Raw genomic sequence first — 15221 nt, forward strand, 5'->3', positions numbered from 1 at the left:
CTATTGCTGCTTTAACAATGATCATGAAGAGCACTTGTCTGGGTGCTACTCGCATATCAAACATTGTTATTTGGCTTAAAGTACTGGTTTTCTATTTTTTTTTTAAAGTTTACCGTAATATAAAATTCTTAGCTAAGAAGACTTTATCTTATTCAAATACGTTTTATGGGATTTCATTGACATTTAAGTGTCTGAATTATCTGGAATATTGAAATTTTCCGTGAACCCAAATTGAGTACTATAGGTAATCTTTTACTAAAAGCTTTTCTCAGGCAGAGTAAGATTTACAACATTTTATTATCATATGGAAGAAGTGTATTAACCATGTTTTCAGTAATCACTCTGAACACAGCATTCTCAGTTCCCAGTAGGCACCCTGAGTCACTCAGGGGAAATTGGTTTCTCTGTGAAGAGGCAGAAGAAAATACTGAGTGGAGGCACCATACTGCACAGCAATGCTTTCCACATGCACCTATTAGGGTCTTCATTTAATTAGGCTGTTATTTGCATGGCTGGAAACTTAATGAATTTAGTCAATTTTTTTTTTTTTTTGAGGCGGAGTCTCGCTCTCGCCCAGGCTGGAGTGCAGTGGCACGATCTCGGCTCACTGCAAGCTCCGCCTACTGGGTTCACGCCATTCTCCTGCCTCAGCCTCCCGAGTAGCTGGGATTACAGGCGCCCGCTACCATGACCGGCTAATTTTTTTTTTTGTATTTTTAGTAGAGACGGGGTTTCACCATGTTAGCCAGGATGGCCTCAATCTCCTGACCTCTTCGCCCACCTCGGCCTCCCAAAGTGCTGGGATTACAGGCTTGAGCCACTGCGCCCGGCCTAGACATACTATTTTTTAGCAGCTAATGGCATCTGTTATCCATTAATTTTATACATTTATTTTTTTAAAAACAAATATTTGTTAATTTACTCTAAATTGAGACTACATTTACAATCTTCAATTTTTCAGTGTTAAAGCAAATCAAAGAAGAGCAATGTGTGTATATAGCATGCATTTTCCTGCCTATCAAAATTCTTCCTTCATTGCCTTAGAAACCCTATGAAGCCACCTATAAAATACTCCCTTTCAATACTTTAGCCAGGATTTTAGATTTCAATAGGTCAAAAACAATCATTGAGCAAAGCCAAAATCTTTTCTTCATTTCTTGTTAGTAAATCTGGCCATTTCCAAAAGCATGGCAATTATGCCAAGCCATTGAAAATATGTAGTTTTGATTAATTTTATCTCATTTCATTTGTTTTCTCTAATTGTTACTTTTGTCACGTGATTCAAAAAGAAGCTATCATCCTACTGGAAGCAACATGCCGGAGGCAGGAATGATGATAATACACAAATATGTTTCCTGCCATGTGGCCACCATAAGCAGCTTACAACATGGCCCACCTAGAAGTCACTTACTTTCAGGCCAGCAGGGGTGTTTTTCTATGATGTGTCTCTTTCTCTTAAAAGCACCTCTGATTAAGTTTAGCACAATCAAGATAATCTCCATTTTGAAAAACACAAAGTCTACATATGAATAACCAAATTTCATAAGTGACTTCCCACCACAGTTACACATTTTTTTTTTACACTCAAGAGGAAAGTATTACACAGCAGGTATGCAACAGACTGGGAATCCAGGATATTATCTTAAAATGTTGCCTAACCCCATGAATAAACTTTTAAAAAAGGCTTTCTGCTGCTTTTGTTATCTACATAAACAAAGATATCATCTGCAAATAATAATTGACTACTTTCCAGTTTTATTCATTACAAATATTAACTAACATTTTTTCTGACTTAAATTATTTTTCCTTTATGTACCATGTTGTAGATTCACACACACATAGAACAATAAAAATATATCCAATTATTCAATTGTAGTTAAATTTTCACTGAAATGGCCAGGCATGGTGGCTCAGGCCTGTAATCCCAGCACTTTGGGACACTGAGGCTGGTGGATCACGAGATCAGGAAATCGAGACCATCCTGTCTCACGCGGTGAAACCCTGTCTCTACTAAAAATACAAAAAATTAGCCGGGTGTGGTGGCGGGTGCCTGTAGTCCCAGCTACTTGGGAGGCTGAGGCAGGAGAATGGCGTGAACCAGGGAGGCGGAGGTTGCAGTGAGCCAAGATGGCACCACTGCACTCCGGCCTGAGCAACAGAGCAAGATTCGGTCTAAAAAAAATTTTTTTTTCATTAAAATGTGTTAAAAATGATTATTTGTTTTCTGTTTGAAGAGGGCTTTTATTGTTGTACTCAAGAGTGTTATATCCAGAGACAAAGTTGCCTGTGCCTTAACAGGCAGATTCTGGGGAGAATCCAAACTATAAGCCATAAAATTTTACATTAATAAATTCAATACAAAGCAGAAAGTATAGATTTGCTTTCAGCATTTTCAAGGTGTTTAGTTTTCTATTAGTCACTCTATTAAAATAATTTGTTCCAATAATTGCTCGTTTCTTCTGAAAATATATGCAAGCTCATACTCACGCATACACACTCACTTCATAATTTTCTTACACCTAAGGTTTATCGTCAGAGTAATATATGTATATTTAACTCTATGTATATTAAAACTAAAAGTCTATATGTTCAGCCAGGTGTGGTGGCTCACGCCTGTAATCCCAGCACTTTGGGAGGCTGAGGTGGGTGGATCACAAGGTCAAGAGAACAAGACCATTCTGGCCAACATGGTGAAACCCCGACTCTGCTAAAAATACAAAAATTAGCCAAGCATGATGGTGCGTGCCTGTAGCCCCAGCCACTCGGGAGGCTGAGGTAGGAGAATTGATATTACATAAAAGTACAATTAGTAAAATAATATACTTATTTATTTTAATACTTTTAGCTATAATTAATAATTTTTCTCACTATAATGTAGAAAAGTATTACTCTGAACCCCACCTTATTTTTTATCTTTATTTGTTCATTAATAAAGTAGTTCATTATGATTTTTGAAAAAAAGTTTTAAAATGTTCTGCCTGCATACATGTTAATGTAGGTTAGGCCATCCAAAAGACAAAGTAAAGCATCAACATTAAGTCATAGGCTAGGATTATACAAATGAGAACATGAACCCCCACCTTATACATTACTTAATATAACTAAAAAGAGCCTCTCCGCTGACATTTTCATCATGCATCTTACATTTTGATGTCCTTACTATTTTATAGAAAAGGTCAAAAATAGGCCGGGCGCGGTGGCTCACGCCTGTAATCCGAGCACCTTGGGAGGCTGAGGTGGGTGGATCATGAGGTCAGGAGATCGAGACTATCCTGGCTAACACAGTGAAACCCCGTCTCTACTAAAAAATACAAAAAATTAGCCAGGCGTGGTGGCAGGCGCCTGTAGTCCCAGCTACTTGGGAGGCTGAGGCAGGAGAATGGCATGAACCCGGGAGGCAAAGCTTGCAGTGAGCTGAGATCGCGCCACTGTACTCTACCTGGGTGACAGAGAGAGACTCTGTCTCAAAAAAAAAAAAGAAAGAAAAGGTAAAAAATAATGCCCAACTAATAAAAAACAATCTCTAGTATCTCTGATGCAGAAACAATTGATCACATGCTTTTGCATGTGAATACAATGGGAATAAAATAACAGCATAAAGTAATTTGAAAGCTGTATTACATCATTATTCACTTTTCAAAAATTTTTTTCAAGGAAATAAGTATACTTTCAATGTAATTACGATGCATCAAAAAATCTACTCCTTTTAAAGTTATATACAGATAATTTATTTTACAGCTTTAGTTGTGGATTAGTAAATATTCAACACTGATTTAGTGTAGTGTCTGAAGTATCAGTGCTTTAGTTATTCTACTGTAAATTCCCTGATATTTACGTGAAATCAATTTTGAACTAAATAGTTTTTCATATTTACCCCATCTGCAAAAATATATTTTAGTATAAACTCTCTGGTGTTTCCTAAGCTGTGGTTTTTGAAAAATAAGTGTTTTTAAATTCATTGTAGTTGCATGACTCTTCTCCAGTATAAATTCCAATGTTGAACAAAGCTTAAGCAACTGCTTCAGGGTTTTCCTGTAGTACAAAATGTGTGCAATAAGATCTGTGATACAAGTAAGGCACTACAACCCCCTTTATATTTGTAATGCTTGTCTTCAGAATAAACATTCTTCTTCACTTTAAAGGCTTATATTTTCTGAAAGATTTTTTGACAGTAATTGCACTTTTAATGCTTTTGTTAACTATGAACCTTCTTCTGTTGAGTAAGATGTGAGTGGGCATTAATGGCTTTTCCATATTCTTTATATTTGTACAATTTTTCTCAAGGATAATAGCTTTCCTGTGAAATAAAGTGTAAGCACTGATTAAAAGTTGTGCCACATTCTACACGCTTGTAGTTTTGCCAGTATGAATTATCTTACCTACAATAAGTGTGGCAACCATATAAAGGCTTTGTCACATTTTATACATTTCTGTCATTTCACACTAGTATATATATATTTTTTATTTTTATGTATAGAAAATTTGGCCAGGTGCAGTGGCTCATGATTGTAATCCCTGTCTCAAAAAAAAAAAAAAGAAAAGAAAAGTTGGAGGTGTCACATCTTTCACATTTGTAGAGTTCCTCTGCAGCATGAATTATTGCCATGTCTCGTAAGAATTGAGAATTTGTAGCCAGGAATGGTGGCTCATGCCTGTAATCCAAGCACTTTATGAGGCCAAGGCAGGTGGATCACCTGAGGTCAGGAGTTTGAGACCAGCTGGCAAACATGGTGAAACCCCATCTCTACTAAAAATACAAAAATTAGCCAGGTGTGGTGGTTGGCATCTGTAATCCCAGCTAATCAGGAGGCTGAGGCAGGATAATGGCTTGAATCCAGGAGGCAGAGGTTGCAGTGAGCTGAGATCATGCCATTGCACTCCAGTCTGGGTGACAAGAGTAAAATTCATCTCAAAACAAAAACAAAACAAACAAAAAAAAGAATTGAGAACTTGTTATAGGTTTTGCCACATTCTTCACACTTGTAGGGTTTCTGTCCAGTATGAATTATGTGTAATAAGGGTTGAGAACTTCCTTAAAAAGCTTTGTCACATTCTTAATATTTGTAGGGTTTATGTTCCATATAAATTCTCATATTTACTCAGAGTCCAGGGCTGATTAAAGGCTTTCCCACATTCATCACATTCATACGGTTTCTCTCCAGTATGAATTATGCTTATTTAGGGTTGAGGAACATTTAAAAGATTTGCCACATTCTTCACTATGTAGGGTTTCTGTCTAATATGAATTCTCTTATGTTTATTCAGGGCTGAGGACCAGTTAAAAGCTTTGCCACATTCTTCACATTTGTAAGGTTTCTCTCCTGTGTGAATTATCTTATGTTCACTTAGAGTTGAGAATGCAGTAAAGGCTTTGCCACATTCTTCTCACTTGTGAAGGATTTCTCTCCAGTATGAGCTCTCTTATGTTTAGTAAGGTTTGAGGAACAGTTAAAAGCTCTGCCTCATTCCTGACATTTGTAGGGTTTCTCTCCAGTATGAATTTTCTTATGTGTAGTAGGGGTTGAGGACTGGTTGAAAGCTTTGCCACATTCTACACTTTTGAAAGTTTTTTTTTTCCAGTATATCTTATGTCTGTTTGTGTTTGAAAATTTATGAAAGACTTTCACATATTCATCACATTGAAATATTTCACTCTGGATAGTGGTTAAACATTGTTTAAGTCCATTATAAACCCTTTTGTGTAGCTTACACTCATCCACACTTTCACAGCCTTTTTTTTTTTTTACCATAAATTGTCATGTCTACATTTTTCATATCTTCTTGGTATCACTTTTTGGAAAGAATCTTTTATATTCTGCTCTGGCCAAAGGTCTTCAGCAAAATGAGAACACATAACTGAAAGAAACAATAAAAATGCATTACTTCAGTTACTAGACTCAGAAATATATACTTTACAAATCTAACCTATAAAACTATACAAACGACATAAGAAAGATGACATAGCAAAATACCACAAGCTGTAATTTGTTCCTGGACATATAAATGTAACAAAAACATACTGACCAACATACATTTGTAAAAAGTTTATAAATGAGTTAAGTGTGTGAAGGGCCCCAGGTGAGTATAATGCAAAGAGCCACGTAGAAGAAAAAGAAAACTCTGTTACTTATATCCAACACAGCTCTTCCTTCTCTCCAGTATAACATTGTGCCTTTAAAAGTAAATTGCCGGTGGGGCACAATGGCTTATGCCTGTAATCTCAGCATTATGGGAGGCCAAGGCAGGTGAATCATGAGGTCAAGTGTTCAAGACCAGCCTGGCCAAGATGGTGAAACCCCATCTCTACTAAAAATACAAGAAATTAGCCAGGCGTGGTAACAGGTAACTGTAATCCAGCTACTTGGGAGGCTGAGCAGGAGAATTGCTTAAACTGTGGAGGTAGAGATTGTTGTTAGCCAAGATCATGCCACTGTACTCCAGCCTATGTAACAGAGTGAGACTCTGTCTCATACACACACACAAATGTAAATTGCCAACTCCTGGTTTCTTTTTTAAAAAACAAGAAAAATATTGGCACATACATCTTTATATCTGGCTTCTAGGGGCTTTTTCAGACACTGGTTAATGTCTCCCATGACATAAAATGCTGAGAGAAATAGTGATATATGTTGGAATGACAGTTTGAGTCTGCTGAGTCTAAAGGTAAGTATTAAGAAAGCAGAAACTGCAGTACCCCAAACAGGAAATGGGTGTAGCAAGTGATTACTGATTATTAAGAAGAAATATGAATAAGCCGATTAAACTAAACAGTAAACATAGAATTTTAGATAAGACACATCCTAAAAACAGGTTTGAGAAATTCCCAGAATCTCTAGCCAAGACAATTGATTTCATACTATGTCAGGACAGAGCTATATTATGAAGATTGTAACAGGTAGCTTTTTGTTAATGTCAAATCTCAATCACCGACTACAATGTATACAAAATAATGGCAACATGGCCCCATCGAAAAAATTATAAAATAAATTGGATAATATTCAGGAAGTGAAACAGGAACACAGACAAATACTGAAGTTCAGAAAAATGAGGATAACAACAAAAAATATTAAAATAGCAGAAAACAAAAATTGTGGATGTAAAAAATAACTGAAAATTTTCTTAAAAGTAAGAAAAATGAGGTAAATATGAAGAAGCTGAACAAAGTAGGCTACACTCAAACATACATTTATAACAAACACATATATAAGCAAAATATTAAAAATCACAGATAAGAACAGAATATTGGGAGCTGCAAGATAAAAATGATAGTCATTTATAAGCATAGTCTCATGAGATAACCAGGGAATTTATCAAAAAAATTTTGCAGTATCAGAAGGCAACTGTGATATTGTTAAAATTATAATTTTTTAAAAAGAAGCTGTCAAGTGGGAATATACCATAAGAAAAATTGTACTACCAAATAAAAAGAAGACCTTCCACAATAACCAAATCCTGAGAAAGCATATTGGCACTGCATATGCCCTACATATCAAGGATGCTGAAAGGAGTTTCTTCCACAGAAAATAACATAATGCAAGAAAACAATACATAATCATATGAAAATACATAACTTTCTGGGAAAGATACACACATACATAAAAATGGAATTTCTTACTTAACATTATCACATTGGTACAGAAAACATTTTTAATTATTCTCTAAACTTTAAAAGATAAAAGTATAGAAATTATAAACATCTGTTAATGAATATACAACATAAAAATATAATTAGTAAATTACAAAATTGAAGGCAGATGTAATAATGAGGAATTTTTGTATGTAGCTGAATTTAACTTTTTAACCACATTAAAATAAATTGTTGGATCTTTTAGAGGTTTTAGGTAATCTCCCAAGGTACTACTAAGAAAATACCCGTATAGATACACAAAAGAAAATAAGAAAAAAACTGAAAGCCTGTCAATACAAAAATCAAAAAAACATAAAAAAGAAAATGAGACACAAAAATACAAGAATCAAATAAAACAATTAATAAAATAACAGTAAGTTTTTCTCTTTCAGAAAACTATTTAAATAAATATATATATATATATATATATATAATTATCTTTCCAATCAAGAGACATACTTTCCATAAAAAGGTTTGTTAAAAAATTTTAAAAATCAGGCCGGGCGCAGTGGCTGACGCCTGTAATCCCAGCACTTTGGGAGGCCGAGGCGGGTGGATCACAAGGTCAGGAGATTGAGACCATCCTGGCTAACACGGTGAAACCCCGTCTCTATTAAATATACAAAAAAAAAAATTAGCCGGGCGTGGTGATGGGCGCCTGTAGTCCCAGCTACTCCGGAGGCTGAGGCAGGAGAATGGCGTGAACCTGGGAGGCGGAGCTTGCAGTGAGTGGAGATCATGCCACTGCACTCCAGCCTGGGTGACAGTGTGAGACTCCGTCTCAGAAAAAAAAAAAAAAATTTTAAATCAGCGCGGCCGGACAACTCATGGCGTCGGCGGCGGCAGCTGCTTGGGCGCGGTGTGGTGGTGACTGAGCTACGAGCCTGGCGGCGGGTGTGCGCCCAGCCCCGGCCCGGCCCCCGCGTGCCTCCCAGGCTCCGCACCCCTGATGCTGCGCGGGTGCTGAGCCCGCTCCGGCCTGGACGATGGTGAAGTATTTCCTGGGCCAGAGCTTGCTCTGGAGTTCCTGGGACCAAGTGTTCGCCGCCTTCTGGCAGCGGTACCCGAATCCCTATAGCAAACATGTCTTGACGGAAGACATAGTACACCGGGAGGTGACCCCTGACCAGAAACTGCTGTCCCAGCGACTCCTGACCAAGACCAACAGGATGCCCCGCTGGGCCGAGCGACTATTTCCTGCCAATGTTGCTCACTCTGTGTACATCCTAGAGGACTCTATTGTGGACCCACAGAATCAGACTATGACTACCTTCCCCTGGAACATCAACCACGCCCGGCTGATGGTGGTGGAGGAACGATGTGTTTACTGTGCGACAACAGTGGCTGGACCGAAATCCGCCGGGAAGCCTGGGTCTCCTCTAGCTTATTTGATGTCTCCAGAGCTGTCCAGGAATTTGGTCTTGCCCGGTTCAAAAGCAACGTGACCAAGACTATGAAGGGTTTTGAATATATCTTGGCGAAGCTGCAAGGCGAGGCCCCTTCCAAAACACTTGTTGAGACAGCCAAGGAAGCCAAGCAGAAGGCAAAGGAGACGGCACTGGCAGCTACAGAGAAGGCCAAGGACCTCGCCAGCAAGGCGGCCACCAAGAAGCAGCAGCAGTAGCAACAGTGTGTGTAGCCAGCCCATCACCACCACAGCACCCCAGACAGCTAGGCTTAGCCCCTCTGCCCTCCCTCGATTGTACTTTATCATTAAAAATCAACTTCCAGCCCTGTCAAAAAAAAAAAAAAATTTAAAAATCAAGATTCAACTTGCCTTTTTACAAGAGTCAGTTGAGATCTAATGACAAGAAAAGACTGAAAGTTGCAAGACAAAAGTAGAAATTTCATGTGAATGTTAATAAAATGAGAGCAGAAGAGGTCAAAATAATCTTACATAAGCTACATCTTAAGTCAAAAACTGTCATATTTTATAAAATCTACTTTAAGTAAAAACTTCAAAAAGACAAAGAAGGACATTAAACAATATATGGATTCATCCACTGGAAACCTATAACAAATCTGTTTATACATGTGTGTATTTGTGTGTGTGTGTGTCTCAAATTAGTGTTTCAAATATTTAAACCAAATACTAGCAAAATTGAATAAACACAAAGAGAACAATATAATTATAGTAGGATATTTCAATACCCCACTTTCTGTAATAATAATAAAACAAGACAGAATATTAGTAAGGGAAGAGAGGACTAGAAGGCAGTAAAAAACAATTATTTCTTTTTTTTTTTTTTGAGACGGAGTTTTGCTCTTGTTGCCTAGGCTGGAGTGCAATGGCACGATCTCGGCTCACCGTAACCTCCGCCTCCCGGGTTTAAGCAATTCTCCTGCCTCAGCCTCCCGAGAAGCTGGGATTACAGGCACGCACCACCACGCCCAGCTAATTTTGTATTTTTAGTAGAGATGAGGTTTCTCCTTGTTAGTCAGGCTGGTCTCGAACTCCCAACCTCAGGTGATCCACCCACCTTGGCCTCCCAAAGTGCTGGGATTACAGGTGTGAGCCACTGCGCCTGGCCTAAAAACAATTATTTCTGATGAAGGTATAGAGAACACTCCTCAACAACATCAGGATACACAGCCTTCTCAATAGCTCATACAACATTCTTCTTTATAGATCACCTGTTAGGCCAAAAACAAAGTCTTAACACATTTTTTGAAACTGAAATTGTATAGATTACTTTCTATAACAGAAATGGAATTAGAATATAAAATAATAATATAAATAATTGATAAATTTACAAATATATAGAAATGATCCAAGACACTCTTGAGCATGCACTTGTTCAAAAAACTGGTCTGGGTGTGGTGACTCACACCTGTAATCCTAGCACTTTGGGAGGCTGAGGCAGGTAAATTTAACTCCATCTCAAAAACAAACAATTAAAAAAGAAATAATTAATGTTGTGAAGATGTCTATACCGCTCAATTTAATCTACAGATTTAATGCAATCTTTTTCAAATGTCTCATTGCATTTTTGAAGAAATAAAAACAGCAAATCCAAAAGTATATGGAATCTAAAGAGACAATAAAGCACCAGCCATCTTTAAAAAAAGGAACAATGTTGGAGACATTACCATTTCTGATTTCAAGCATGTCAAAAAGGTACAGAATTAAAACAATTAGGTTTGAGTATAAAGGTGAAAAAGTAGACTAATAAAACAGGATGCAGCACATATATTATATTAACTTTCACATAACCATTGTAGCACTGTTACTGAAATCCAGTAGGTAAAAGCAATGCAAATTTCTGTCACCAAATCATTCAGTAGGTATAAAAATACTGGAATATCACTCAGATTTCAAAAAGCAGAAAATATTCTAACAACTATTAAGATAAATATTGATGGCATCATGCAAAATAAAATGAGCCAGCCACAAAAAGACAGAGATTGTATGAGATATACAAAGCAGTTATATTCTTAGAAACAGAAAACAAAGTGGTGTTTGAAAAGTGCCAGAAAATGAGAAGAATTGGTAGGTGCTTAATGAGTATTGAGATTTAGCTTTGCAAGATAAAAATATTCTAGTGATGTGTTGTATAACCATGTCAACATAATTAATATGACCAAACTGAATATTTAGAACTATACATATACATTTTTTTTTCTTTTGAGATGGAGTCTCACTCTGTCTCCCAGGCTGGAGTGCAGTGGCACAACTTTGGCTCACTGCAACCTCCACCTCCCAGGTTCAAGCAATTCCACTGCCTCACCCTCCTGAGTAGCTGAGATTGTAGGCAAATGCAACCATGTCCAGCTAATTTTTTGCATTTTAGTAGAGATGGGGTTTCACTATGTTGGCCAGGATGGTCTCAAACTCTTCACCTCGTGATCCACCAACCTCACCTCCCAAAGTTCTGGGATTATAGGCATGAGCCACCACACACAGTCCAGAAATATTTTATTGTAAATTTTGTTATGTGTTTTTGACCCATAACACATTTCTTTATATGTTTCTCCCACACAAAAGTAATATAAATTCATAAATAAATAGATGTTGAAATTAGGAGAATTTTTATGACTACTCACCTAGACAGGATTAGAACACTGTTACAGGCCAGGCACGGTGGCTCATGCCTTATAATCACAGCACATTGGGAGGCTGAGGCAGGCAGATCACCTGAGGTCAGGAGTTGGAGACCAGCGTGACCAACATGGAGAATACCCTGTCTCTACTAAAAATACAGAATTAGCTGGGCATGGTGGTGCATGCCTGTAATCCCAGCTACTTGGGGGACTGAGGCAGGAGAATCACTTGAACCCAGGAGGTGGAGGTTGCAGTGAGCTGAGATCATGCCATTATATGCCAGCCCAGGCAACAAGAGCAAAACTCCATTCCAAACAAAAAAATAATAAATAAATAAACTGTTACAACAAACCTACACAACAAATATACAAGTGACACAAAAATATGAAGATAATATTTATCCAGGCAAACAAACATAGAAATACTTATATTGGCAACAGACATATGGCTTATTCATATATAATTTTGCTCTACACTGTCTTAAATTGTATAGGGTTAAATATTGTCATATACAATTATAATATAAACTAAAAAATCAAAACACAATTAACTGGTGTGATGTGGCATACCCAAAAATATATAACACAAAAATATAAAATTGCAAAACAAAATTAAAACATGAAATATAAAACTTATTGGATACCATCAAGTATATCAATGTATTCATGAAACAAATCTTAGAATATAGGGAAAAAGTAATACAGAGGTTACATGAAGATTAAAAAAAGCTGAGAACTTCCCAAATTTTGATGTAACAACAACAAAAAATCTGACCAGTAATACTCAATTCAAAATCGCTTTACTTCAAAAAGAAGATAAAAATAAAGATTTTCCAAAATAAAAGTTGAGAGTGTTTATCACCACTAGCACTGTACCACAAAATATAACACATGGGGCTGAGTGCACTGGCTCATGCCTGTAATCCCAGCAATTTGGGAGGCCGAGGTGGGTGGGTTGCCTGAGGTTAGGAGTTTGAGATCAGCCTGACCAACATGGTGAAACCCCATTTCTACTACAAATGCAAAAATTACCCAGGCTTGGTGGCGCACACCCGTAGTCCCAGCTACTCAGGAGGCTGAGGCAGGAGAATCGCTTGAACCCAGGAGGTGGGGGTTGCAGTGAGTCAAAATCATGCCATTGCACTCCAGCCTGGGTGACAGAGTGAGACTCAATCTCAAAAAAGAAAAAAGAAAAAAAATCGACGGGCGCGGTGGCTTAAGCCTGTAATCCCAGCAGTTTGGGAGGCCAAGGCGGGTAGATCACCTGAGGTCAGGAGTTCAAGATCAGCATGGCCAACATGGTGAAACCGCATCTCTACTAAAACTACAAGAAAAAAATTAGCAGGGCATGGAGGCACACACCTGTAAACCCAGCTACTCGGGAGGGAAGCTGAGGCAAGAGAATCGCTTGAGCCTGGGAGGCAAAGGTTGTAGTGAGCCGGCATGCCACTGCACTCCAACCTGGGCTATGAGAGAAAAACTCTGTTCCAAAAAAAAAAAAGTAAAAAAAAAATACTACACGAGGCTCTGGCAGAGTGGTTCATTCCTGTAATCATACATCTTTAGGAGGCCAAAGCAGTCACATCACAGGAGACCAGAAGTTCAAGATCAGCCTGAACAAAATAATGCAATTCTACATATAAAAACACAGAAATGTTAAAATATGTCCATTCTGTTGAAACATAAAATGATGCTGGACAGCATCATAAAAACATAAATAAATATAAAGCTATACATTAAATGTAAATATACAGAAACATACAGAATTCTTTACTATCAAAATGATGGTACAGGCTGGGCATAGTGGTTCACGCCTGTAATCCCAGCACTTTGGAAGGCTGAGGTGGGCAGCTCACTTGAGGTCAGGAGTTCCAGACCAGCCTGGCCAACATGGTGAAACCCCATCTATACTAAAAATACAAAAAATTATCCGGGCATGGTGGCAGGCACCTGTAATCCCAGCTACTTGGGAGGCTGAGGCAAGAGAATTGCTTGAACCCAGGAGGCAAAAGTTGCAGTGAGCCAAGATCACACCACTGCACTCCATCTTGGGAAATGGAGTGAGACTCAGTCTGAAACAAAACAAAACAAAACAAAAAACAAAATGTTGGTACATAAAGCCTTTAAAGTTCTTACATAAAATATAAAAAGATATGTAAATCCGCATAAATCTGTTAATAGATACACATATAAATGAGGTGAGGCATTCAGGACCAGCCTGGCCATGATGGTGAAACCCTGTCTCTACTAAAAACAAAAAAAATTAGCTGGGCATGGTGGCAGGCGCTTATAATCCCAGCTACTCAGGAGGCTGAGGAAGAGAATTCCTTGACCCAGGGTGGCGGAGGTTGCAGTGAGCCTAAATGTCGCCACTGCACTCCAGCCTGGGCGACAGAGGGAAACTCCATCTCCAATAATAATAATAGTAGTAATAATAATAATAATAATAATTATTATTATTATTTCAATATTAATAACACATTGGGAGATATAGAGGCATAGTTTTTGTATTCAACTGAAGTTGTTATGAGATTAAAATATATTGTTTTAACTTTAGGATGTATGTAATCGGCCAGGCACAGTGGCTCAAGCCTGTAATCCCAGCACTTTGGAAGGCCGAGGCGGGTGGATCACCTGAGGTTGGGAGTTTGAGACCAGCCTGACCAACATGGATAAACCCCATCTCTACTAAAAATACAAAATCAGCCGGGCATGGTGGCACATGCCTGTAATCACAGCTACTCGAAAGGCTGAGGCAGAAGAATCACTTGAACCTGGGAGGCGGAGGTTGCGGTGAACCGAGATTGCCCACTGCATTCCAGCATGGGCAACAAAAGCAAAACTCCATCTCAAAAAAACAAAACAAAAAAAAGATATATGTAATCTTCAGTTTTCAGGATGATTGCAAAGATAATATTTATAGAAAGTATGCAAAAGAAAATAAAATATAATCAAAGCATGACAGTAGAAAATTAAATAAAAATTAAGAAAGTAAAACAGGCCGGGTGCGGTGGCTCACACCTGTAATCCCAGCACTTTGGGAGGCTGAGGCAGGTGGATCACAAGGTCAAGAGATGGAGACCATCCTGGCTAACACGGTGAAACCCTGTCTCTACTAAAAATACAAAAATTAGCTGGGCGTAGTGGCACACGCCTGTAGTCCTAGCTACTCGGGAGGCTGAGGCAGGAGAATCCCTTGAACCCAGGAGGTGGAGATTGCAGTGAGCCGAGATTATGCCACTGCACTCCAGCCTGGTGACAGAGCAAGAATCCGTCTCAAAAAAAAAAAAAAAAAGAAACCAAGTAAAACAGAAAATGAGAAAAATATAACTACTAGAAACACATAAAACAATAACAATATAACTGGTAATAATAACTTCATTTCTTTAATAAATTATTTTAAATATAAATTAATTAAACTACTTAATAAAATGAAATGTAGTCTTAGGACTTTGGAAGGCCAAGATGGGCTGATCACTTGACCTGAGGAGTTCACCACCAGCTTGGGCAACATGGGAAAACTCTGTCTCTACAAAAAAGATACAAAAAAGCT

General features: G+C 38.1%; 2 pseudogenes; one reads left to right on the plus strand and one right to left on the minus strand.

Annotated features, from left to right (window-relative positions):
• Positions 1 to 5462: 5462 nt before the first annotated feature.
• Positions 5463 to 15221, minus strand: part of LOC100461389 (zinc finger protein 737-like) — a 197315-nt pseudogene continuing 187556 nt past the window's right edge.
• On the plus strand, positions 8444 to 9356 carry LOC100455065 (PRELI domain-containing protein 1, mitochondrial-like; annotated as a pseudogene).

This window comes from Pongo abelii, chromosome 20 (genome assembly GCF_028885655.2).
Source record: "Pongo abelii isolate AG06213 chromosome 20, NHGRI_mPonAbe1-v2.0_pri, whole genome shotgun sequence".
Classification (NCBI taxonomy): Eukaryota; Metazoa; Chordata; class Mammalia; order Primates; family Hominidae; genus Pongo; species Pongo abelii.